This window comes from Myiozetetes cayanensis, unplaced genomic scaffold (genome assembly GCF_022539395.1).
Source record: "Myiozetetes cayanensis isolate MyiCay16 unplaced genomic scaffold, myiCay2020 scf24, whole genome shotgun sequence".
Taxonomy (NCBI): Eukaryota; Metazoa; Chordata; class Aves; order Passeriformes; family Tyrannidae; genus Myiozetetes; species Myiozetetes cayanensis.
The window spans coordinates 5,872,105-5,898,902 of record NW_026087456.1 but is presented as its reverse complement, the minus strand read 5'-3'; the positions used below and the strand labels follow the sequence as shown (position 1 = coordinate 5,898,902).

General features: G+C 42.3%; 1 protein-coding gene across 2 annotated transcripts in view; it reads left to right on the top strand.

Annotated features, from left to right (window-relative positions):
• SPATA5 (spermatogenesis associated 5) overlaps positions 1 to 26,798 on the top strand; it is a 413,699-nt gene that overhangs the window by 220,912 nt on the left and 165,989 nt on the right. For both annotated transcript variants that reach the window (XR_007629554.1, XR_007629553.1), the window contains exon 17: positions 18,508 to 18,604. The gene's annotated coding sequence lies outside the window, so the exon portion shown is untranslated. The remainder of the gene's footprint in view (positions 1 to 18,507; positions 18,605 to 26,798) is intronic.

Genomic DNA, 26,798 nt, shown 5'->3' with positions numbered 1-26,798 from the left:
ACAGCATGAACTGTGCTGTCCTCAGGACATACAATATCAGGCTAAAGTTGTAAACACTCTTTATTTCCTTAAGGTCTGGATACGTGCCTTTGCGAGTCTCATTGGAAGCAGGATTTATTGATCTGGAATCTCTTAGAAACACCTGTGAGGTTCAGTGTGTTATTTGCTTATACAAGTTTGTTTCTTCTGGAAAATGAAATGTCTATCAATCTCATAAAATGGACAAAATGTTATTGATCTGCCTCCAGGAAGGCTGTATTTAAACTTACTGGGGGGGAAAAAAAGTATTTTCAAGATGCTTGGTAAAGTATTCCAGTTTGCTTGCTTGTGTATTTATTTGTCTGTTTGTATATTTATTTATTTAAAATCACTCCTCTTTACTAGTCCTGATGTGGTCATGTTTTATTCCTTTCATCAGAAAGAAAAAATGGAACCTGTGACTGGTGATGTATTAAGGAAGAGAGCGTTGGTTGTTTGGGGATTTTGTTTGTTTGTTTGTTTGTTTGTTTTCCCTGGAGGGGAGAGAATAAGAAGAAATCTCAGTCTCTTAAAAACAAAACAACACAAAAGGCAAGAAACTGATTAGACCTCCTGATTTCAATAACATGCTCCTTGCTGCATTGTGATGATGTTTGATTTTTCTATTTGCTTTTCCCCCCTTTGAATGCAAAGCTGGGATCTGTTGTTTCTGATTAAATGTGTGGTGAGCTGTGTGCCTTCAGCAAATTGCAAACTGTGCTCTCCCTGCACCTCCATTCCTCATGTTCACTGTTGCCCAATGTGGAAGTTGTGGCTCTGTGGGGATTTACTGTTTCCTCTTAGGATCACCTGTGCTGTGGCTTAAATAAAAGTTTGTTTCTTCAGCTGTCTGACTTCAGAGTTTATCTGACTCAGGCTGACCCCTCAGTTTTATAATGAGCTAGTTTATTTGCTTGTGCAAATTGGGTTTTCTTAGACAGAAATATAACAGACTGTAAAGAGGCCAATCTTTTGATCATTTCACCTCCGGAAGGGGGAAAGCTACAATGCCTTTCTGCACTCACTGGGCACTCCCTGGGTTGTTAATAACATTAAGTTACTGTTCCTGAACGCTTTGTGGTAGGATTTTTTTTTTTTCTTTTTTAATAGCGTGTTGTTAAAATCTGGTGTGTAGAAAAATGTTGTTTCTTCTGTCCACGCTAGAAATATTAATATGGTTTAGAGTTTAATCACTTCTCTATTCACAGGAAATACAGAGCCTTTGCTTAGCAACCAGTCTGACTGTTTCTAATTCTTCTTTAAATGTATCTTTGTGTTACACCTCTAGTTGTGCACACAGGGAAGTATGAGGCAGAATGCCGGAAGAAAAGGAGGAGTAAATAACTGTGAGTAAATAAATTGTGAAAATGGTGCCAGTTTTTCCTCGATGGGCCTCGATCCTCCAATACAGCCCGACAAAGCTGGGAGTGATGCACCGAAATATCTTTTTAATAAACAACGTAGGCAGTAGGAAATAATACTGGTCAGGGCTTGTTTTTCTGGCTCAGGGCCTCATTCCAACCTGTTGCAACCAGCTATTGAACGTCTATGGGGACACCCCCACACAGGAGGCCCCACGGAGGAAAGGGAACTTTTACATTTGTGTTTGACTGGGAGCCTTGCCAGTGGCTAAGTTCAAAGTGCAGTTTCCAGTAATTTGCTGTTACTACTCCGTGTGTTTGATAGGCCAGGACAGAAGCATGCAACCCGAAGTAATATTTCCTGATTTCTGACATTTCTCAAGATATGAATGGAGGTTGCTGAGGCACCAAAACTTGGAAGGGTTTTCCTGACTCCAACACCTTTGATGCTTTCCTTTTCTCCTCTCGCACAGTCCCTTTCCCTGCCCCCATCTCCTCCCTCAGATCACGTTCCCTGCTGTTGTCAGTTCCGTATTTGGATGACATTCATATTGATTGTTTCCCTATGCAAACACTGTGCGGCCGGTCTTATGCAACCAGAGAAATCCTATTGATTTACCGAGTGTGAGGGTTATTTAGATTGATATCCTTCTGTAGTAGAGGTAACACTTTCATCTCCCCTTAGAATTATGGTTAACCTTTCCATTTTGGGGGGGAGGGAGGGGATGCAAATGAATTCTTGTGCCCTGTTAACTGTGATAAGGGAGAGGTAAGCACGGGGAGCAGCCAGTGGAATAGCTACTGTTCTCTCCAACATAGGCAGTTGTAGGCCATGTGTATGCCACTGTGGTTATGGAAGAAGCATCCTCTGTAATTAAGATTATATAAGCATTCCTATTGTAATCCTTTGTTTTCTGCTTTCCAAAACTTGCCTCTTTTGGGCTGATGTTTTCCTGGCTTGTTCTTTGCCGTGTCACAACTTAATTATTTATTTTCCAAGCAGGGATACAAATGTTGTAGAGAGCTGAGGAAATGGACCTCTCTTGCCCATTTGAAAAAGAAAAATCTTGACATTTTCTAAAATGAGATTCAGAGTCCAAATGAGCCTTAGGTACAAAGTTTCCTGCATGTGACTGTCAGTGAGTGGAAAAGCCTTTTGGTGAATGCTAATTACTGAATAATCTATATTTGTGCAAAAAGTAATGCCAATGTGCTGTGTGAGGGCAGCCTGAAATGCTTAAAATCCTAATTCCCCGTTTTTTACATCTTAAATGTGCAGACTTCCTAGGCCCACAGGGGCGTGGGGGTATTAGTGCAGCTACCTACAGAAGCAGAGCAGCAGGAAATTTAAAGGTGCAGTGTTCAACTCTTAACTGCATGCCTTCAGCAAAATGAATGCCTACAGGGACAAAAGCTGAGTGCTGAAACTGTGTGTTGGTTTTGCACTGAAGCTTCACTTTTCAGCTGAAACTGTCATCTCACTTCTGTTCTGAAAACCAAATAAAATTCCTTCGACTAGTATGTAGCTCGAGTTTTTCAAATAAATAAGCAAGCAAATACCTCTTCTTCCAGAGAGCACTGACAGGTGTTCACACAATCCAAGCACTCCTGAGGTTTTAATCATTAAACTAAACATTTCCTTGAAAGCAGAGGAATTTGGAGTTAATTCTGATCTTTGTACTTGTGCTGATCACTTTGCGTCCACTCCAGTGTGTCCACTGTGGTGACATCCACGGGACTGCCTAAACAGCAACCGAAGGAAACACTGAGAACATATTTTGGAGCTGAACTTTTCTAGCACTGTAATTGGAATTGCATTATTCATGATTAGTGCCTTTTTTCCGATGTTTAGTCAAGAATTCTCAAGGGGGGCAGCGGGAGAAGGCACTGAGTAGAAAATAGTCACCAAATGATCTTCAGTGGCAGTTAATTTGCCCAGGGTGCATCACTGGTACCAGGGTGTTCGTCATGTGGCAGGCAGCTGTGCTCCACTGCCGGATGCTCAACCCTCCTCCTCTTTAACCAGCTGCAGTGCATTGGCCTCCCTCTGTTTTGGTTTCTAGCCAGAAGGATGAGTGGAGTGGAAGGGAGAAACCTGAAAACTGGTCCATGGTTTTTTTTAATTTTTTTTTTTATTAATTGTGTGCAAGAATAATTTACCAATGGCTGGGCTGCACAAATTTGTTAAAACCACAATCTCCCGTGTGTACCAAAGCCTCTGGCTGCGTTACATGCGCTGTGAAGTGACCAAAGAATGTCAGGTTGCATCATGAGACCAAACAGCAGGCAAACAAAAGGAGCATGCCATGTTCAAATGAAATAACTCCTCATAAACCTGGAGGATTGCAGCGAACTTTGCTGCTAAGTGGTTTCCTGGCCAAGAGAAGCACCAGAGATGTCACACTGTAAGGGGTTACTACACTGAAACTGCAGCCTAATGCTATTGAGGAAGAAGTAGGGCTCACCAGATCCCACAGGAAGTTTTCTGTGTAGTCCCTTGAGCCTTCATTGTTGATATGTGAAACCAGAATAATATTCCAGAGGCTTTCTTTGGTTTCCATAATATTTGCTTGGATGTGAATTGTACAGAGGGAGCTGGATTTGAACTTTGAGATCGTCTGTACAAAACAAGAAATAGTGAAAGAGGGAACGTGCCCTGTTGTTCACTGTAAAAATAAACATGGAAAATGATTCAATGATCTGTGAAGTTCAGCACAAGTCTCACTCAAATAGTGGAATTTCTGAGAACAGAGCAGCTGTCACACTAGATTATTGTGACCATGCATCCTGTCTCCTGCAGAGACTGGTGAGAGTGGGATTGGGAAAGAGCCTGAGAAAAGAGGTATATATTTGAAATGATCTGTATCTTCTGATGGAAAGTTGTAGAGCAAGTTGTATTCTGACTTTTGCATTCAGACCGTTGTGCTTGAGAGTAGCTCCTGGATGTATTCATCCTTCATTTCTCTGATCTCCATTTGAACCTGTGTGTTTCCTTGCCTCAACCAGCCCCTGTGGGCACTGAGTTCCACACTGTAATTGTTTCATGAAAAAGCACTTCCTTTTGTTCCTAAATTGCTGCCAGTTTAAAACAGGCTTCCCGACTTCCTTTATTACATACAGTAAATAATTCCCTTTTTTTTTTTTTTTTTAACCACATCATTCCATTCATTATTTTTCAGATGTTGACTCTGTCCTCTCTTAGCCAGCTGGCATGCCCTAATTTATTTATTTTCTACTTGTCCAGAAGTTGTCCTTTACTTTCCACACTGCCTTTTCCTCTAGTCTTTTCTAGTCCTTCTGGGTGCTTTGTGGGATGCACGGCGCGGAGGTGAATGCAGCAGTGTAATCAAAGGGCCCTAATGAGTAACCCCGTAGGTTGCTTATACGAGCAAAATGCCTGTGGACTTGAGCCAAAGGTTGTGCTGATTAGCCTGGGAAGACCGGTACTGTCAGGCTTTGTCTGTGTGGTGTCAGAACAAGATAAAGCTGTACAAGCGCTCCTTGTTACATGCTTTAAGTTCATCATCTCCGTTCTGAAGTTACAGCTGCGATGCCAGAGCTCTGGGCAAACCGTACTTCAAGTTCCAGTACCTGAAAGAGTGGGTGCCAAAAGAAAAGATGATGCCAGCCGTGACGGGGTGATGCAAGTCTGTGACATGCTGGGGAATGAGGGGAGAAGTTCCTAATACGTTCAGCAAAAAGCTATTGCAACCCCCCCCAAACCCTGCAATCAATAAATGGGTAGATTTTTAGGGTTTTTCACGATCCTTTTGAGTTATTTGCATATGTGAATTTTTGCCCGAGGGCTGATATGCAGTGCCCTTAAAAAGGGATTTTGTAGTGTAAGGTGGGGATGTATGTTTGAGACTCCTCTCAAACCTTGGCTTCGCAGAGCGCTGAAAGCCCCGTGCACATCAGAAACAGCCATTTGCACAAGCCTTACAGCGCAGCAAAAATTCAAATGGTTCCTTTTGTGGCGAGGTTACAAGTCAATAATTTGAGCTCGGATTGTGTCCATATCCGGTGAAGAGCGAGGATTACGCTCCCCCCTCGCCTTCCCCTTGCTGTCCTGCCTAACGAATCCAGACCCATTCCCCGCAGGGAGCCGAGCAGGCGAAAGGAAGGGAGTGTCGTCCTCCTGGGAGCTGTTACAGCATCCGCTCCCCCCAGGAAAGAGGAGGGAGGAATTCCGACAATTCCTTGCCAAGCTATTCCAAGGATAGAGCGCTTACACCCCACCAGCTAATCAGGGCTGTTCCTTAAGGCTTTATTTTAGCATCTGGACTTCAGTAACTTTTTTAAGCCTAGTTTTGTACTGAGGATTACTGTGAATTTAGATCCAAACCAATGCTTGAGTTGCACATCCAAAATAAGCATTGTTAACAAAAGCCAAGTGCCTTACGCATTTTATTCAGTGCTAAGAGCAGCTTGACTGCTAATATTTCATGTGCTGAATGAAATGGAGCTGCAGTGTTTCAAGCTAATTCTGGAATTTTGAAGCATATCCTGCAAGGCAAATATGTAACCATGCCCATGGTTATGCCAGTGGTGGTCAGTTTGAGGCCAGTGAGATGTGAGTGTGGAAAGATACAGGATGGAGCCCTTGTAAGAAGGCAAATGTGTGCTTTGCCATGTTTGTTTAATATCGTAGTATTAGTTTTTTGAAGTGCCTTTGTGTATAATGTCTGCCCATGTTACCTTTTAAAATTTTTTCCAGGTCTGCTACCATTCAAATAAATCATATAGCCAAGCAAGAATTTATCCTGTCTCCTCCTAAGGCATGTAGGCTTAGTACTTTTGCTGCCTAAGTCACAGTTGAGGTGTTAAAAAGGTTTAAACAAAATTCTGTTTAAACAAAACCCCAGCAGTGACTTTGGAGAAATGTGTGAGGAAGTGGGAAGAAAGGTAAGAAAGGAGAGAGTGGCTGGCTGAGGGAAAGAGGAGAGCATTTGCCTCTCTTCTCTTGCTATGCCAATCCAGCCTGAGTGTCTGCACGAAGGAGTTTTGAGTTTTTCACTTTGTAGGAATCCACAACTGGATAGAGCTAAGCAGGACTGAACTAGTCCAGAAGGTGAGTTGCTTTGTTGTGCCACAAGAGTGTTTCTCTCCGGCTCCTGTAGAGCATTCTGGCTTTACAGAGCTGATAGCTACGCAAACAAAAGAAAAGCTCAGTTTCCCTTGCATTGCTTTTGCCCTTTATGCTCTAGATTTTACAAGGAATGCCATTTTTTTGTGTGTTGAACCAAAAAAATTCCTAAGTGAAGGAGCAGATTATTTGTTCCGCAATGTGCATGTTAGTGAAAAATGCAGAACAATGGGTGTAGCCCATTTCAGAGCTATTAAGCTGTATAGATCATGGGTGTAGCGACAGCTTCAACTTGCATGGGTGCCTTTTTGGCAAATACAAGGCTACAAAAAGAAATGGAACAACTCTACCAGTGTGTTGGAAGACGAGGCCCAGATAAGTACTGTTGTTAGCCAGTGGGGAGAGCAATTAATGACCAGGTGGAGAGCATCCGTTCCAGGTGCAGGATCTGAGTATAGAAGCAGCACTGACCTTGCACACCCTGACTTTTACAGTAGAGTAATTAATAGGAATGGAATATGCAGGTTAAATGAAGGCTAATTTAGTGATGTCTGACTGTAATCCCTTTGTCACAACCCCCTTTGTTATCTAACACGCTTGCAAGGTGTGGACGTCAAATTGTATGTGCAAAAAGGATTCTAAATTGTCTCTCTTTATTTCCCTTCTGGGGAGAAAATGGTGCTGATGAATGTATAAATCTAAAGAGGAGTGAGACAATAATGTGAGTATGTGTATAATGTAATATATTGTTATTACTTGAAAGATAGATAAATGGCTGTCAGGAAACTACTCTCAAAGCTTTTAATTGTAAATTGGGATTCCCGGTGTAAGTTCTTTAGGGACTTGATTAGATTTGCTGTCTACCCGCTCCTCAGCACTCTGGGATAATGATTAGTTCACTATCCTAAGCTGTCTCTAATAATGGAATGAATCTATTAGTTGTATGTTTCTGTTAAAGTAATTTGCAATAAAATAATTATTTCAAGTTACATTTGCATGGTAATGGACAGGCTTTGGCTGTTAAGGGAGGAGGAACAGATCAACTTCCAGGGCTGCTTACAGAATCAGGAACATGGGGTGGTGTTGGCTTTACAGTTTGTTTGTTCTCTTGGAGATTGTTCTACAGTTCATAATGAAGCATTTTGAAAGCTAAAGAGATGATATAGTGGTCTGGTGTCTAGGACACTTCACTGTCTGGAGGAGAACACCAGCTCCTCGCTCCAGTGAACATTTGGAATACTAATTTCTCACCTCATCTTTCCTCTCTTGTCCCTCTGTTTATACTTTTCTTCCCCTACCACCAGTCTTCCGGGATGTGGAAACTGTATGGAAACAGCTGTTGGCTATGCTGGGGATGCCTGATCTACCTACCTGTTGCCAAGAAGTCTTTTTGAAAGATTTCTGGGGCTAGATCTTGTCCTGTGATCACAGCCAAGGTGTTTTCTGGAGCAAGGCTTGCAAGTGCAGTAGGCAGAAGAAAAGTTAGCCTGAAAATCCCATCAAAAGGAAAAGAAGAAGGAGCTGAGAAAATTGGTGTCTTAGGACTTAAATTCTGAATTTATCTGCTAATGAAAATCTAGAGACCTGCAGGATTAAGATTAGCCAGGTCAGGGTGTGAAAGCAGATGGTGTTACCAGAGATGTCCAAATCCATCTTTTGGATTTCGGATTTAACTTTGTGTGTTAACTCCTAGAAAGATGTAATGTGCTAACCACACAGTTAAGCTCAGAGCATCCCTTTCCTATTTCCCTTGGCAGCCAGTTTGTTTAACTGTAGGTCATGCCAGGAAACTAAAAAATGAAACAAATCAAAGCTGCTCTTCATTTTCTAGTCTGACTCTCTCACCTGATACTTTGTGGAGCATCACCGTGGGAAGCTCGAATTCTGCCGCATGCTGTGGGATGTGATACAGCACAACCTCACTTACCCAGGCTGTGTCAGCTACAGGAAGTCTGAGAATGTGATTTCCTGAAAAACAAGTGAAAGGAGGGGAAGTACGCAGTTTATGTTTTGAAGATGGCACTATTGGAAACTCCATGAGCACTTATTTCAAAATATCTACGAAGCAGCCATTTAGTCATAGGAATAGTTGCCATTTATTTACAAGGCATCTGTGTGTGAATTAGGAAAAATCCTTTGACATGTATCAGACCTCACAGAGATGAGTAATTCTATGGAAACAGTGTGCGTGTCAGACGTGACTGATCGCTTGTTACCCTGTATTCTCTCCTTTGTTTTTGAGTAAGACTCAAATGCATGTGCTAGGAATACTTCAGTGTGAACCAGGGAGTGTCTGGTAGAATCCACTTGTCTCTTGCATTTCAATAGAAAATGCAAACTTTTCCTACTGAGGAAGTATTTCCCTGACAGAATCAAATTGTGAGGCGCTTGTCCAGCTGGTGTTAGCCAGTAAGCACCGGTTTGCATCGGGTTAGAATCTGAACTCTTTACTTTTAGGTAACCTAACCTTAACCCTAATGGCTATTTTAAAAATACACTTACCGAAATGCACAGGCAGCTGTTGGTGAAACCACCCTGTATTCTGCAGGGGTGGCTGTGATTGTTATCTTTCCTTGATCTCCTAATTTGATGTGTAGAATATAAAGCTCTTGGTTTCAGCACCTGTGGTGTAAGGTAGGAGTGAGATCTGTGGTACATGGCTGATGTGTGAGCTAGGAACTGGAATCAAACTCAGGGCCTCTCTTTAGGCTCCACATGTTAACTTTAATTACTTTTCTATGTGATTTCCTTGAAATGTTTCATGGTTTCCCCAGTGCTTAAATACTGAATCTCTTATTTCCTGGACAAGTCCCTGAGCAACCTGATCTAACTGGACCTACTCAGAGCTGGGAGTTGGATTAGATGACCTCCCAGGGGTCCTTTCCAATGCAAACTATTTTATGAAAACTAAAGGATGCTTTTGGGACTGATAGATGAGGGATAGCAGGGGAAGCCACAAGCACTCCATTTTACCCAAAGATATAAAGCAGTTATTTTCCTGAATTTGTTGCTTTTCATCTTTTTTTTTGCAGTAAATTTAATTACCGTTGTGCAGGACTTTTTCACAAGGGGCCGGCCAGGAAATGATCTATAGAGGGCTGGAGATAGAATTTCTGGTTGGCAATTTGTGTTAAGTCACCCTTTCTTAACACCAGTTCTAATTCAATGGATGTAACTTCTGTATCTTGAGTGCATATAGAAGTGCAGGCAGAAAGCAAATGTTTGGCAAGCAAAATGATGCACATCTGCAGAGAGCTCTAATGTGAAGTGATGCAACTTTCCTGAGCGGAGAAACATCTGGAGATGCCAGCAGTAAGAAATCAGAGTGTAGATTTATTTTTTAAGCAGACGGAAGGGTCAGGAAAGATTGAATGCATAAGACACTTTGTCCCCACCGAAGATAGTGGCAGAATGAGGGACCACAGCAGACCTTGCTGCCCCTTGTGTTTCTCCAGTGTTTCTCCAATCCAGCCAGTACTCCTGCATAATTTGAGACAAAGAAGGCAGAGAGTGCAGTCCTGTCTGCAGTGAGCTAATTTGACTTGTTCCTCATCTGGCTGAGTAGTTGCAGCCTACAGGGCAGTCGTGGGGCAGCTTTGTGCCCAGTTCTTCCCTACATTTGCACTGGTCAGCCAATTGCAGAGAGAAAGTATTTCTCCTGGGCCTCTATTAAACCTCTTTGAGCTCCCTACTAACACAGGTGGCTGATGTTGGGCATGTCATTTTGGGGGACAAAAAGGGCTAAACCTTGCACCTTGAATATGCACAGGTATGCTTTAAATGCTGACCAGAATAGCTGTAAAAGCTCAGCTGGGAGTTTTGCATCATAAGCTAAAATGTCACGGTCCTTCAGTGTTATGGTTATGCATGGATTATGCACAGGGATGACTTCAGTGGTTTGTGAAATCAGTGTTGCAGACACCTGCAATAGCGGATTTTTGTCAAAATATGTGCAGGGTAAATTTATTAATTCAACAGTCAGGGATTGTTGACTTAATATTAGCACTTTCGTACACTTATGAGTTATTCTGCATAACTGTGGTTAGAAGTGTGCCTGTGCCTCAAATAAAATACATGGTAATAGGAGTATCTCTGTTTCATAGTTCACTTGTGGCATAAATATCACGATCAGTACTATGCCGTTCGCCAAAATGTCCAGGTCCTACCTCATGCTTTGGACAAAGGCCCTGTGGAAGCACAGCACTTACACTTCCTACCTGCAGAAAAGCTTCCTGTTCAGGCTTTGTCAACAGATGCACCGAGCGCAAGAATTACTGTTGACAGTGAACACTTTATTATGGGGCAGAAGATCCCCTTAAGAATGTGAGGTCAGCAGTCTGCGAGTGAAGAATTTCTTATGCACATCAACACACAAATGCTTGATGTCTAATCCTTTAATATGATTTTTATGGATTGATTTCAACAGGAATTCAAGGACAAGTCTTCAGTAGCGGAACAATCTTCTAGCAACAAGCTGGCTTTGTTGGAATTCGTGCTCAGAAATTATCTCACTCTAGTTACTTTTTAATTTTGTGGTTGCCAGGGTCCTATCCTGCAGCTCATCTTCCAGTTTTGAATGACTCCTTACTGAAGCAAACTCCTATTGAATTTCTTGAGTATTTTGCTCAAGTAAGTATGTCTGTTTATGGAGGGATGTCTTAGGGCTATAACCACATGTGGATGACTAGGTGACAACGTTTCATTGCTGTGAGGCTTGTGAGTCTTGTAAAGCTACTACTGATTCAGAACATAATTTCCATTTTAATTGTGCTCCACAGCTTTCTTTGCTTTCAGCTTTCACCTTGCATGGCAAATTGCAGATGGCTTGAGAGCAAACTCTTAGTCTCTCAGAAACTTCTCTGTGAGAGTCTGTCCTGAGTGTCTGTAGAGCTCTGGCTTGCTTAGTCCTTCCCTTCCAAAAATAACCTTGTAGCTGTAAGTCTGTTCTCTAAGCTGTCACTACTTTTCTGTTCTGTGTTAGAAAATCTTTCTGCTGTATCTCATTTTTATGTGGAACACAGCCCTTCTCTAAACTGTCACGTAGTTTGTAGCGAGCTCAGGAAGAAGAGGCATCTGAAAGCTACTAAAACTATTGTGTTTCAAAACCAGCAGTCATCAGAAATAAAAGATACCTTTTGTTTTAAGTGATGGCTCAACTTTTTCCAGCTGTTGCTCTTGTCAAAGAGTTTGAATTTGGAGGGAAGTGAGGGCTTTTCACTGTATTACTCCTCCACTTGAGGTACTGCTTTAGTTCATTGCACTCCAGATATTTACTAATCTCTTGTAGCAGAGGAGCTGGACCCAGGTTTGTTTTGTTTGGTGTGCGGGTTTTGCCTGATCCACCCTGTTTCCTGTGATCTGTCTATTCAAGGACAGTGAACCCCTTAGATGATGCCTGATTACTTGACCCAGGAGGTCTTCCCAGTTCCTGGGACTAGGTATGTGTGTCAGATGTGCCCTGAATCTATATTAGGATGAGATTCTGGGCTCAAATTGGCTTCCAGTTTCCCCTTGTTTTTCCTTAGAGGCAATCCAGGTGAATAGACTGGAGGTGAGCCTTAACACTCTCTGACAGGTCCCAGATCTGGATGGTTTGAGGGCAAAGAGGGAATGTCAAGGCAGGAAAGCACGCCAGGCTATCTCCAGCAAGGATCTGGGCAAGACCTTAGAAGACCTGTTACCTACAAAGTATCTGAAGAGATTTCATCTATTTAATTTCTCACATTTCTTGAGTTCATTTCATTACAAACCTTCTGGTCATTTAATATAATGTTGCAAAGATTATGCCGTGGATTCTTCATGGTATCCCTGGAAGATGTGAGCAATTCCTAGGAGAGAAGAGATTCTGAAATCCATTTTCAGTAGCTCAGAATCAGTCAGGCTTTCTTTATTGGGGCATGTTCACCACTGTAAATCCTGAACATTACCTACCTTTCTGCTAATGCCTGAGGCTTTGCTGTCATTGCTGATACTGCATTTCTGGCACTGAAGACCTGTGCCCAAAATTAAAATAAGTGTGTTCAGTTTGCTGACTGTTTTTCCAGAAAATGTTTCTTAGGCTGAATTAATATATTGTTGTCTGTTTGAAAATCTGAACCTTTTACAGAAATTAGTTTGGGCCTTTTCTTCTGTAGGTGAGAATGTTTCAACAAAATGTTAAAAATGTAGAAAATAAGCTTCTTTTTTATTTATTTATTTTTTGTGTGTGTGTGGACAATCAGAAGTAGAAAATTAAGAAGCACAAATAAATATATACAGTGTCTATGAAGTAAATGGCTTGAAAAATCCATTTATTGTGAGGGTGGTGAGGCACTGGAACAGATTGGCCAGAGAAGCTGTGGATGCCCATTCCCTGGAAATGGTCAAGGTGAGGTTGGATGAGCCATTGATCCACCTGGTCCAGTGGAAGATGTCCCTGCCTGTGGCAGAGGGGTTGGAACTGGGATGGTCTTTAAGGTCCTTTCCAACCCAAACCATTCTATGATTCTATGACTTTATACTCAGCTTCCCTTACATTTATTTGTGATCTAGTAGGCCTGTGCTAAAAGTATTTTTATTCCATGATCTGAGGGCAGAAAATGACACCAGTAAAGCTTTCAGGTCGCCTCTTTTAGCAGCAGCTGCTGCAATCAAAGGCATTCGGTGCCTTTCCTGCAAGGAAAGGGTTATCTCTCCTCTCCAGTGTGAGAGCACACCCTGCTCTAGCCTGCAGGCACAGATAATAATAACATGGAAGGATGGCAGCCTGTGCTCTGGAACGGTTTATGAGGAGGAAGTCCGCAATTACATATTTCTGGGCAAACATTAACCAAGACTGAAGCCTAGCTTCGAAGAAAAACAACAGACTGGAACCTCCAGTAATATAGCTGTTATGTGGACTGGAAACAGCAGTCATGCATTCATGGAGCATTAGAAACAAAGTAAGAATAGCCTGACAACAAAGCAAAAGGCTTGATAATATTAGCACATCCTGGTGTGTGCTTGCAGAAAGTATCTCTGCCCCTACCCAGCCCTCCAGTGGTATTGGAAAGAGCAAGGAGTTTTTGCCCTTTTTTTTTTTTTTTTTTTTTTTTAAGTACTCCCTAGCTCTGTGAAAACAGACCCTAAGCCAAAGTAATGGGACTATTGTTTGCTGTGCTTACGGCCTAATCCATTTATATCGGTGGTTTCAGAGCTTGCCACCACACACTGAAGTTTCTCCTTTAAAAAACAAGTTACTTTGGGCATCTCTCAATCACTGCGGTTACCAGGCTAGAAACAATTGCCATTCTGTGCTGTGGTTTTGTAAAGCAGCAGTCTTATTTAGAGCTTTTGTGTGCTAAACTCGGATATGCCCATTCTATTACGGACTCTGTGTACCTAAAAATGGAATTGTTACACTAAAATTAAGGAGACAGCCAAATGATACATACTTCCTCTCCTTTGTTTTTTCTGACAGACCACAATTACTGGGGAGAAGCTGTCCACTCATTACTGCAAGCTCTGGGGAAAAGGAGTGACAGAATATAGACCTGCACAGGAGAGGAGCGTTAGTCTAAAGAGACACTTGCTGTGGCAAGCATAATATGTAAATTCCAAAGTTAAGCACTTTGGAAATAGTCCAAAAGATGAAGATACATACATTACTGCTGCTGGGGGGAAGGAAGGGAATCTTAAATGTCTCCATAGAGAATATTTACTTGGCTTTTTTTTCCCCTCTCCTTTTCTTAAAGGGCGAGACAGCTGTGACTGAGAAACCTTACACTTGAATTAGGGTATTAGGTTCAGGTTTAATGCTAAAAGTTAGCTTATTCTGTTGTTAGCTAGGCTAAAATAAGCTAGATATTGCAGAAGGTAGGTTTAGTGTCCTAACATCATTCACTGCTAGGGCAGGCATATACTTACCCACTCCTCTTAGTGACCTGGAATCACTAACATCAAATAGCCCTTAAGAAAGCTAGACTGAAGTTACTGGTTCAGCTGGCTTCTTCATGGACAGTTGTTCCTGCCCCAGTGCTGTCTTCACAATTAGCAGTGATTAACAGTCACGCTGCAACCAACTCCCCACAGCGAGACTGGAATGGAAAATGCAGCCTTGGGGACTCTGTGACATCTCTCACAACAACAAATTATCTTCAAAAAGCAGCTGATTCTGCTTTGCCTTTCTGATAATGGAAAACTGTGTTCTTTGTTTTTGTCTTTTCCCTTCTCTCCTGTGCCTGATACTGCACATTTTTCTAACCCCAAAGCAGCTTTCGGAAGCATCCCCCCCCTTCCTTGAGTACTTTAGCAGGTTAATCTGGAAGTATTTTAACATAACAGAAACTAAACAGTGGTTTCTGTCATAGAATGATTTCTGCCATGTTTATGCTTGCATTTTGAAAACCCAGATGATTTCTAGGTAAGTACCAGTAGAATATTTTTGGTACACCTGAAGGGATCTATTTCTGGCATTTTTGAAAGGGCCAGGTCCAGAGGGGTGGCCTGTTGTGATGAGTATAGCTGGATTGTGTTGGAATAAAGGGATAAAGAATACTGACTCCTACATAGGTATCACTCTAAATATTTTAATCTAACTAAAATAAAACCATAGTTGTGTTAAAATAGGGAAGATGATTAATGGGATAATGGGAGGGGACATAGTTTCACCTCTTGTAAAAGAAGTACAAATATAAAATTGACAAAAGGCTGCTTTTTTCGGTTTGTTTTGAGGATGGACAAATCATGGAAAGCTTACAGATTTAGAGTTGTCTTTTTGCTTATCCTTTCATAGTTTATAGCATCTTTCAAATTATGTTTTTGGAGGCTATAAAAGGATTTAGGTTAATCTTTTAGTGATGTGTCTATGCAAATTTTTATAAATTGATGCCGTTATTTCCTGAAGTGGTAGCAAATTTGGTTCCCGCTGAAGCAGACTCTCTTCTACTAGTATGCCCTTCTCTTTTGGGAACCTTAGCACCACGCCAGTGAACCAGCAAAGGATGAGAATCTAAGCAGAATACTCAAGTCAGATTCTTTTTTTGCCTGTTTAAGAAGTTACTCATTGCATTGTCATTCATGATCATCTTCCCGTGTGACAGGATGGGCTCGTCAGATCCCAGGGAGATAAAGCGGAATTTGTCAGCTCCTAGGGGGCCAAAGTAAGCATCCTTCTGACTAACAGTCTCTGAGCATTGGGAGTTATGGGAATTGGGAGTTACGTGCTGTTGAGTGGCACAGCAAAATACGGTTGTGTAAGTGTGGTTAGTGGTTAATAATCTGTGTTTTTTGTCTTTCCTTCTGTGCTTTCTGTGCTCTTTGCTCTGTATGTGAGAGCAGGAAGGAGGATTTGGATGGAGCAATGCAGCCTCTTCATCTTTTCCTAACTGAGTCAGTGTTTTTGCTATTTCTAGAAATAATCTTTAGGTCTTCTCTAAAGGGCCATCAAGACATGGGAGATGTCTTGTGACATGGCAGTGTGGAAGCTGGGACTTCTCCAGCCCACTGGGAACTCTGTCTGGTGGCTCTTCTCCCATCTTTGCTTACATCAAGACATGAGATTGCCCACATTTTTTCCTGAATAAGCTGCCCCTTTGAAAAGGGAAATTCCAACAAAGAATCTAATTACAATCTAAGGGTCCCTATACTCAGCTGACCCCACAAAACAAAATGAAATGCAAAGATCTGATGAGAGCTTCTAACAGGAGAGAGAGAGAGCCCTGAACTCAGCATCTGATTTGGAAGAGGGCCTTTATCATCTTTATGCTGGTGGCCATAGCTGATAATAAGGGTGAATTAAGCTGATCTTCCGTGGGTGCAGCGGTTGCCTTCAAATGAAACAAAGCACGGAGAATCACCTGAAATCTTACCAGCGGTTGTGAAAATACTATGTGATACTTTAAATTCTCCCGGAGAGTCTCATATTTTGACTCCCAAATGATTTGCTTCAGAGCACGAGCCTCTGCAGCACTGGGTGTGAGAGAGAGCCTTGTGTAGGCAGCGCCGTGTTGACAAGTGCCTTGTACCATCTGCCTCCTTCCTCCACAAATCCATCAGCATCCATGCAGCAGCTTGTACTTGGTAAGAGCACTGAAAGGAGATGTGATTTGGATTTAATCATTAGCAAATGTCCCTTGACTGTTTCTCAGTTGCCCATCTGAGTTTAATTCCAGGAGAAGGAAACTCTGATGTATTCCTGCCTTCAGGTGTAATTACTTCAAGACAGATTGACCGTTTAAGCACACACGACACTGCTTAGCTTTAATTAGAGTAAATTGGCAGAATTTATATGACCGGTAGTTTTGGGGGACTGTCAGATGCATGAAAGTATATTTTGCATATCATTTCCTGCTGAGGCTAAAACCAAGGTACTAGCTGAAAGGCTTGTAATTAGGATAAAAACACTTTGTAAATTTAACCCTATCTCCATTAGGAGCAGAGTGGGACTGGCTGGGGAAGGGGGTGGTACTAAGGGGAGACAAAAACATTTGAAACAGAACGTGAAGGAAGAAGTTGCTGCAGACTGTGAAATAACAGAGACGAGTATTACTGCCCAACTGAAATCTTTGCAGACAGGCACAGGTGATTTGTAAGTGTGTAAGAAAGATTTATAAACCTAACATTAGTTTTTTTTGAAAGTTTGTTCTAGTATATTGTATAACCTCCGTGTTGATACAACTGAGATTAAAAAGAAAAAGAGGTTTGGTTGGATGTTCTGTCACAACAATTCCTAGCTCTCCGATTCAGAGCACCCTGGAATAACACCAGCCTGTACTGGATCCACTCCTGACTTGACCCTCAGCTGTCACAGCAGTGCAAGAAATGAGGATTTAGTACTCAAAAAGATCCCAAATCCTTGACTGAGCAGTAAGTGAAGATCAAGAGTGCTCTTGAGTCCCTTCTGTACTGAGCCCTGAGAGGCAGCCAGTGCTCAGAGAAACGTGAAGGGAAGAGCCTCCCATTGCTGTGCCCTAGACCTCTTGGTTAGAGCAGCACTTTCCCAAACCAGGAGCAGGGAGCTGCAGGGTGCCAAGTACCTGCTGATGCTGGTGGATATTGTCCTTGCAGTTTGGATGCAGTTTACAGTCCGTCTGTGCCTGGCAGCTGGGGAATCTCCGTTTAAAAATTTGTGGACAATGAAGGTCCTCAGTTTTCCCAAAGAAGGAATAGATGAACAGAGGAGGATCAAATTCTATTAACTTGTTGGCACAGGGTTTGATAACTGATCTCTGCTTGATGTTGGGAGCTGTTACTCATGGTATTCCTTGAGAAGCTTCTGGATTAACAAGACTTGCATTATAAGAGGTTTTTTTTTGGTTGGTTTTTTTGTTTGTTTTGTTTTTGTTTGTTTTTTGTTTGTTTGTTTGTTTTTGTTTTGTTTTTTTCTGAAATGACCCAGAGTGTAAAGTTTCTGTTCTATCACTTGGCACCTGAGATGTGGTACAATCACCCTGCTGATTTGAAGTTTGGTGTAAAGACTTAGTGGAAGTGGTCTCAAACCTCTTCTATGATGAGGTCAGAATGACATGTGAGTCTCTTTACCCGAGGGTGCTGCAAATATGGTGGGCCCAGCACATTGAACTATTCTATTTTCTATTTTCTATTTTCTTTATAATTTGTCCTGGGCCTGAGAACAGTGAAGAAAGTGGAGGGGCTGTGGACTTTCACACTTGGGTCCCGGTGTTTAAGTTACTGAACAGCTCAGTGTTCTGAGAGGAGTTTTATTTGTCAGCTGTATCTGCTTGGACACATCTTTGCTTTAATCTGTTGCAAGTGTGCCACTATCCTGGATATCCATGATATACCTGGATCTAACAGTCCCTTGAAACTGTGTTTTCTGTAGGCATGGTGATGGCGTCTGTAGATAGATGGGAGTGGATATCTTGTGTTAATCATGACAGAGGCCACTCTGGCTGCTCCTTGTTTCTTGCTGTTCTCAGGGGATTTTTGACTCTGAGACCAAGTTTAAAGACAGTTGACAAGATCTACATCTGCTGATGAGTTAAGAGCTTGCTGTCAGCACCCGTTCTTCCAGCACAGTATCAGTACTTCGGGTTTCAGTCACTCTAATCTCTCTGCTTTCAGAAATGGAGCCCTGCATCCCTGAAAATGGAACACAGTGGAAACCCTTTTGATCTTTCTTCCCAAGATCGTGCATTAACAACATGGTGGCAGTACTAAGGTAAGAAAGTTTGAGCAAAAACTCTATGAATTCTTTGCTGTTCATTGTTTTCCTTCTCCCAATACAAACATTGCAAGAGCAATTTCTGATAAGAAGCAGTTTTTCTGAGTTCCACTAGTTCCAGACTGAAGCAGAAATCGCAATAAAAAAGGTTCATGGTGAGTGGGGAGAGTATTTAGTGCAGTAGAAGAATGGTGATGGTCTCGGCGGCTCGGCTGTGCGTTTGTTTCTAAGCCCAGCACAGATGTTTTTTTCCTGTCACTTTTATTTTTAGCAGAATGCTGGGGATGCAAAACAAATATGAAAGGTTTAGGACAGCATTTTGTGCTGTGACTAATCCGTCTTCTCCGAAGCTAATAATCATCCCAACTACTTCCAAGAGGGAAGTCATGGACTTGCATTTTTCACTGCATGGCACATCACAAACGAGAAAAGCGGTAAATGGCTGCTAATAACTCCCTGAATTCTCCTCTTCAGGGAGCCTTCCCTCGGGAGAGCCGTTATCGTTAATCTGGTTAAATCGGGATGTTTTCCCTCCTTTTCTTACACTGTTTGCTCTGCTTTGAGGTAGTTACAGTTCATTTATGCCTGGTGAAGGAGCGGGTGGTGTTTGCCAGGGCCAGGCTGCAAGGGCTGATGGGCGCCCGTTTGCATAGGCCTCGTTACAAAGGCAGACCACATCCTGGCCAGGACAAAGTGCTGTCTGATACACAGCCGGCACACACCAGTGCCTCCCTGGAGGCCAGCCAGGGTGTGGGCAGGCTTTGTGAGAAGGCACTGTTTAAGTCTGCCTTGGAAGTCGAAGGAAGGGGATAAACCGACTAAATTAATCTTTCTTTCCATTCTCTGGCAGAGCTTCCACCAGTCAAAATATGCATATGATTCACTACGGTACAAATTTTTTCCTGTGTTTTTTTGTTTGCTGTCATCTAGGAGAGAAGTGGTGTGTCATTCACTCAGCTGCTTTGCTTAGAGCAGAGCAGAGCTAGAGAAAACTAGAAGACCCTTGCTTAGGCAACTTCTTGCAAAGATATTCTTGCTCCAGGTCTAAGGTATCTTTGCAACCAAGTGATAAATACAACATGTTCACCATCTTCCATCTAACAAGTTAAAAACCCACACACAGAGCAAGTTGTAGGATTTAAACTTCCAGCTTTTACTGAAATGGGTGGGTAAGCATCTTTGTGCTTGTCAGCTGTGCCTAACTCTTATAGAATAGAAGTATAAGAATATAATAGAAAACACGAGGGAGTTCCCTTGTGAGGAAGAGGGTGAAGATGCTGTTGTTGTACAAATACAAATCATTATTTTTTGTGAGTTAAGGACAGGAAGATGAATTCGCAAAGTGGATTTGGTGACAGAGTTGGAGATATTACCCCATACTTCCTTGATTTTGCATCTGAAAAAAGAAAAATCAGAGGAACAACTGTTTTTCTTTTCAATTAAACAGCACAATAAAATATGAACTTGATGGAATCCTGAAGGCAGCTTAGGGTGATTTTGAAAAGGAGTGGGACTGCATAGGTTTGAGTTTTTTGAGCCTCACAGTGCATTTCTTAGTTGGGAGAATTATCATGTGGCTACAGGGTTTTAATAAACCTTTTTGCAGCTAAAATAAAACGTTGAGGTTTGATGGGAAAGCAGATTGAAGTGGAACATTGGTTACATCAGTAAATGTGCCTTATTCTCAATTGGCAGTGGTGAGTGTGAGTCAGTATGTTTGTTTCAGCCTCTAAAAATACCATATGTCTTTATAATTCCAAACAAGTCCTTACGATGGACAGAACCAGTGCTCTTTTTCTTGCTTAAATATGGCACAGTATCTGCTGTGTACTGAATATCTCTGAAAACAAACTAGCCCACACCCTGCTTGACCACTGTTTTTTGCTGTCTACCTCATGGAAAAGAGTGACCTGACAAAGGTGTGAAACTTCAGGTAGCTGTGGGGATGCTGGTGCCCACAAGGATAAGAGATGTCTTACTTTTGTAGGTGCTGGAGACCAAAGTTAGTCCTGGCATAAACAGGTGACTTTTCCATTCAAGCTGATGGGAGTTGTCCCCATCTGTGCCAAGAATGAACTCTTTAAGAATGCACTTGTGGGTGAACTCCTCGCAGATTTTGTTTATCCAGTTTTGGGTAAACACGTTGTCCTAAAAACTACCGTGTGAATGCAGCTTTACCGTATGATTCAGTATCAAAACTATGTGAAATTAGCCCTTTTTCTTTGGGTCTCATGGTTTTGACCTGAAAATAATTCTGAGGTTTTTAGTTTCCTTGAATCTAAAAGCTGAACAAAAATGGAGTGCATAACAATTTGTTTTAAACCAACAAAAGGCCTTGTGGAAAATACCTATCCTCTAGAATAATTGTGGGGATCCCCATTGGTTAAAGAGCCTTAAAAGTAGGCAAATACACTGTATGGGACTCTTTTTCTTCACTGATTTCATTCAAATGTGCTCCTGGACAAATTCTGAAAGGATGTAGATTTTATGTTTTATCGGGAACAGACCAGCCGTTCACTGTTGGGATTCAAATCCATTTGTCTTGAAAACTTGGAGACCATTTGCTCATATATATATTCTGGTAGAAACTACCAGAAATTTTAGTTGGCTTCATGTATGTGTCTGCTTGACTGATCTATAGGTGCCCTAAAAGTTGTGAAACCTCCTTTACAGTGAGGAGAATTCTTTTTGGAGTCTTAGAAGGAAAAAGCCCACCAAGTCCCCAAACACACATCTTTTGGTCTAGAGCTGACTTTATTTCTTCTACACTTTTACAAAACACAATTAATTTATTTTGTCCAAAATCTATTAATAACTTCAGTTTTCTGTATTCTAGCTGTAGTATTTAAGTTGTTTGTTCCACATTTCCTTTTCTGTTTTTATGAGTGAGACAGGATAACTACAAATATTGGATAAACCTGTTGAATTGCACAGAGGGACTGTAAGAAGCATCACAGAGAGAATTCCTTATCCATCTGTAGAGCACCATGGAGTATTGCATCCATTTTTGTCAGCATGGTTGTATTTGAGCACAAAACATTATTCAGACAAGTGCTGAACTTAAAGGAACCTTCCTGTGTTGTTGGTTGGCCTTTTCAGGCTTGTGTTTGCTTTGTTTTGGTTGTGGTGGGGTTGGTTTGGTTTTACTGCCTTTTTTTTTTTTAAATGAGTTAGGAACATGGATATAGAAAGTACTAAAGCTTTACTAGAGTTGTATGTGAAGGAACAAACCATTGTTACTGTTTGTGGGAGGAATCTGCTCAATAAGCCAATATATGGGTCCCTATGTCAGCTGATAGTACCCTTGTTAAAGCCTATTACTATAGGCCTGTCTTTCCTCCTGCTCTTGTCACTTGAAAAGCTCTAAAGCCATCACTCTCTATTTATCTGGTTTTAGAGAGAATGGGAAGAGCTGTTTCAAATCCCCAGGAAAGGCGCTGAACAAAAGGGTGTGATTTGCTAGGTCAGACCAATGGCTTATCCCGTCTCCTGGCTGCTCCCAGCCTTTGGCCTTTATCAGTGCTTCAGCCAGCAGCGGTATCGCTTGTCCAGGTATCTGAATCCACATGGGGGGCTACAGTGAGGGGCTGGATGTTTCTTTGGCCAAAAAGGACAGTTGCTTTATACCTTGAAGCATGATTCATTGTTTTTGTAACATTGGCTTTGTTCATCTAACAACAAACGCGTCTTCCACCCAAGGCTTTATTCCGAATGTTTGCCTTGATGTGCTGGGTGCCCGGCAGCGAACATGCAAAAAGAGCCCTGAAGATGTGATTTGGAAACAGAATTAACTCCCCTGCAGAAGTTGCCTGAAGGAAGTAACAGCTAACAGCACAGGGTGTGCAGAGCTTGAAGTTCAGCTTATATACTCAGGAACAGTGGGGAACCCGGGGCTTTTTTTTTTTTTTTTTTTTTTTTTAAATTTTTCCAATATCTTCTCAACCTATTTCAGGGTAAATTCATAGTGGTGTGCCTTGCAACTGGCAGGCTCCTCAACACTTCCAGTGACAGAAATTAATGTGTGTTGGTGAGAGATGCTTGCAGGCATACAGATTTCTATTTTTAGAGAGCGTGAATTCCTAAGTGGTGGGTCTGCATGTAGAAGGTTGTCTGTGGCTTTTGAAGGCATGGTAGGGGATAGTATTCCTAGATTACGTGTTGTAGGAATCTTTACAGTGCTTGGGCTGGCTTGGACAGGATTCCAGAGACTCCACTCCTTCCAGGAGTCTCTGGAGAGTGTAAATCAGAGAGACAGCATGAGCATCCCTACCAAGAATGAAGTGTGTGCACTGGTGCAGGGCAAGGGTGAAACTGTGACCTTTCCCTCTAGGTCCTTTTGCAGGCAGCAAGCACATTCTCTGCCTGTTTTCCAGGCAAGTGACTGAAGATCCTAGGTAATTTTCCATGGTTTTATTCTCAGAAGGGTCTTGTTAACTATCCATGACTTGTTTTTCTCTAATAATCTCGTTGTTCTGGGACCTGGTGTATCAATTTCTGGTTTACAGTTGAAGTTGCTCAATGCAGACTGAATAAAATAGAGGCCTTCAAGAATCTATTCTCCTATGGGCTTCCCTTCAGAGATCTTTCAGGTTCTTTGTTACAGTGGCCTTCTCTGTCTCCAAGTTCCACCTTCTTTTCTGCTTCATTTTGAAACTGTAAAACAGGGATAGAGGTTCTGTGTGATCAGAGGACTATCTTAGGTGATACATATGTATATACACCTCAAATGCACCACTGAAGAGCCTCCAAAGGGAGCGGTACTTTGCTCAGCTGCTGTGCACAGTAACAGAAGGTGATCCACCGAACAGATGCAGTGCTGACTGGTTTCTGTGCTGAGCACAGATGGCAGAATTCCCTCCCACCCAAGGGGTCTGCACGGTTGCCTTGCTTCACTTCAATGCCGCTTAAAGGCTATTTTCAATGCTCAAGTAGGACTTAAGTACTGCAGTCCTTGCTGGCACACCAGGAAGGAGGATTATGGGTCAATCTTTCAGGAGTGCCAGGTGAAGTAACTTTTGCTTTGATAGTTCTTGTGGATTTATTTTTATCTTATGAGGGCTTTCTTGCTGTGATGAAAATTGATGGAACTCTGGCTTCAAAATCACAGTGTCTGAAGTGCTTCTACAGTGCTTCATTTCTTACTCTGTCTCTATTTAATGTGTCACCACAAGAAGCTTCTAGTGGAGGGACTAATTGAAGATTGCTATTTGGTGATTACAGTTACCGGTTTCTTCTTCATGGATTGGGAGCAAAGAAAATGATTTTCTGTGTTTATGCTCTGATGCATCTTGCAGAGTCACCTTTATAGCACTTTAAATAGGGATGTGCCTGCAAACTTCTGCTTGATTTAAGGTACTTCAGAGGCTGAGTTTAGCTTTCTGGATTAAAAAACCCTCGAATCCTGAGTTGTTTTTAGGCCCCTAGTTGCTGTGTCCCTATGAACTTGGTAGCACGGAGATGTACAGCTTTCTGAATTCTTTTGTTACTTGTTGATTCCATCACGTAGCCTTCGTTGTGGGGGGTGGCAGTGGTGAAATCATGAGCTGTTAAGCATTCTGCCTTGCAAAAGCTCTTGGTTTGTAGTTTCCTCCCTTCAGTAGCAGTAAAATGCTGCTGACTCGCATACCACGGATACCTGTCTATCCACTTAAAGCAACCAGATAGTGTGCTTTATGGGTACAAAGGTCAACTGGACAGGTTCATGAAAGAGAAATTAATTGAGGGTGACTAAATAGATAAAAAGGAGTCTGGCACAGGAAGTCTCTGATCCTCAAATGGTTGGCTGCTGGGAGACTGCCAGGGAGGTATTGTATGTGCTCGCCCAGTTCTTCTGCTCTTTCTTAGGGATCTGCTCTCCATTACTACTGGGGGACAGGCTGTTGGGATAAATGATTTGTTCTGAGTCAGCATGGTAGCTCTTATATGCTCATACATAACCCCCTTCTCCACAAGAGAAAATATTACTGTATGGGTACCTGCTTGAAACAGCTGAGCCCTTGTTACTACGGAAGGATCAGGATGCAAATCTGAAGGACCTGATCTCGACATGCACTTTGTTTTGAAAGCTCTCTCGCAAACTTAGAAATATAAAAGCTTCAGCTGCCTGTGGGCCTCCTATTCTCTCTGATGCAGTCAGAAAGGTGAAACGATAGGATTTACTTGGTCATGTAGTTGGGAAAATGACTAATTTGAGAATACAAAATGTTTGTCCTTAATTCTTATTCTCGTTGCCAGGATCAGTACTAGCCTAGTTGCTGGAATCCAGTCCTAACTCCTGGCTGAACAGATCCTCTAGGAAGTTGCTTGTGTCATCTTCCAAGAGTGTTTTCATATGTCGAACCCACTCTTCCTGTTCAGTGAGGAGGTGCGACCTAAAGCCAAGGAGCTTGTGCAGGTTTCCACAGCCGTCACTAAGACAACACAGCGGCCCCAGGGTCCTGGTTAAATGTTAACAGCCTGCTCCCAGCAGTGTGTATCCAGGGCAGTGTGCAGGTACTAGTGGCTGCAAGTTCAGCATGCTCTAATTGGCAACATTAACCTGCCTTGGCATGCTCTCAGATGTGTTTTTCCCTTTTACAGCTTGCTTCAGTACTCTTGTGTGTTCCCTGTATTTGTGTAGTCTTATACAGACGGGAGGTAATTTTGTAGGCTTGAATCTCTCGCTCTGAATTTGTCTTTATTGTGTTAAAACATTTTGAAGCAGATGTGTTGTTTGCTTTTGCAAAATTTGAACGGTGTTGGACTCTGATCTTACACCAAATGAACAGCCAGTCTCACATGAGCCTTACATTTTTTGAGGCATTTATAGCTGGTTTAATTATTCCCGTGCACTTTGCTGTGACTCGGAAGTGGAAATGCCCAGTGAGCTCATATTGCCTTTTGAAATCCTGACATGTTAATGCACTACCTACTTAGGTGCTTAATTAACACAGTAACTAAGTAACTGGGCTGCAGGTAAGCTGTGTCTGAGCTGGCACCGTGTCAGGAGTTCGAGCGGGCACTATTGGAACTGCTTGACTGGCAGTGAGGGAAGGAAGCATTTCTGATAGATAGAGGCTTTTCTGTCTGAGTTAATGAAGCCTGCAATAAAGTCAGCTAATCTGGCTGCTTGGCTGGCAGTTCCCAGGTAGTGAGTGCAGGCAGGAGCAGGAGCTGTAGGACACGTAAGTGGTTATTCCATCTGCCTCCGTACCTGCCAGCTGTGCAGCTGAACGAGCACGGGGTGAACACAGGCACAGGGATAGTGCTGGGCTCTTCACTTCTCGGGACTCTGTGCCATGTTCCCTCACTGCTGCTGCTTCTGCACAGTTCAGAGGCTCCATCCCATATTAGATTGGGGAATATCCCATTGGCTGGGGCAGTTGAATTTAATGGAGTTGAACTTTTCTGTAAGAGTTATCCTTGTGATCTGTTGCTGCCTTAATACGGAGACTTGTGTCAGTGCTAACGTTAGGACTGAGAGCCACAGAGCATGGCACCAGTGCCCTGGTGGTCAGTTCCCACACTGGGCAGAATTTTCCACCACCTTGGAGGTGATGGAAGCATTTGTTTCTCACCAATTTTCTTCTGAACCGGACACTACATAAAGGTGCCATGTACGTGTTTCAAAGGGTCAGTGTCTCAGAATTAAATCACCTTGAAGGAAATGTATCCAGCTGCAGTGCCTACACACCCCTCAAATCCTGCTTAATCTCTTAAATACTTAGGCAGTGCCTTGGCCTCGTGCATAGGGGAGAATTTCACCTGGTGTGAACAGGTCTAGGGGAACGTGGTGATCCTGTGAAGTAGGTAACACATAGGGGTGACTTAATCCCCTGCTGAAATACAGCCACAGCAAACACCTTTTCGCTTCCAAGAGGAAATGAAGAGGAATATCCAAATATCCATTAGAAGACTGAAGACACACTTTAAGCAAGTGAACTGTAATGACCAGAAAACAACATTTCAGGCAGGGTACTTGTGTTTAACCACTTAATGTTTCTTTCGAAACTGCCCTAAGATTTTTGCAGTCACAAGTGGCCAGGAACTTGTTTTAAAATGTGGTCTGAGAGTCTATGCCCCAGATTTTGCTGTTATCCGGACATTAAGCCACATAATTACAGGGAAGTTATTCTGTCTTTATGTAGTGAAAAAGTAATTTAGCCTGGTGCCAGTGTATGTTAAAAGCAGGCTGGTAGAATCGGTGGCACCA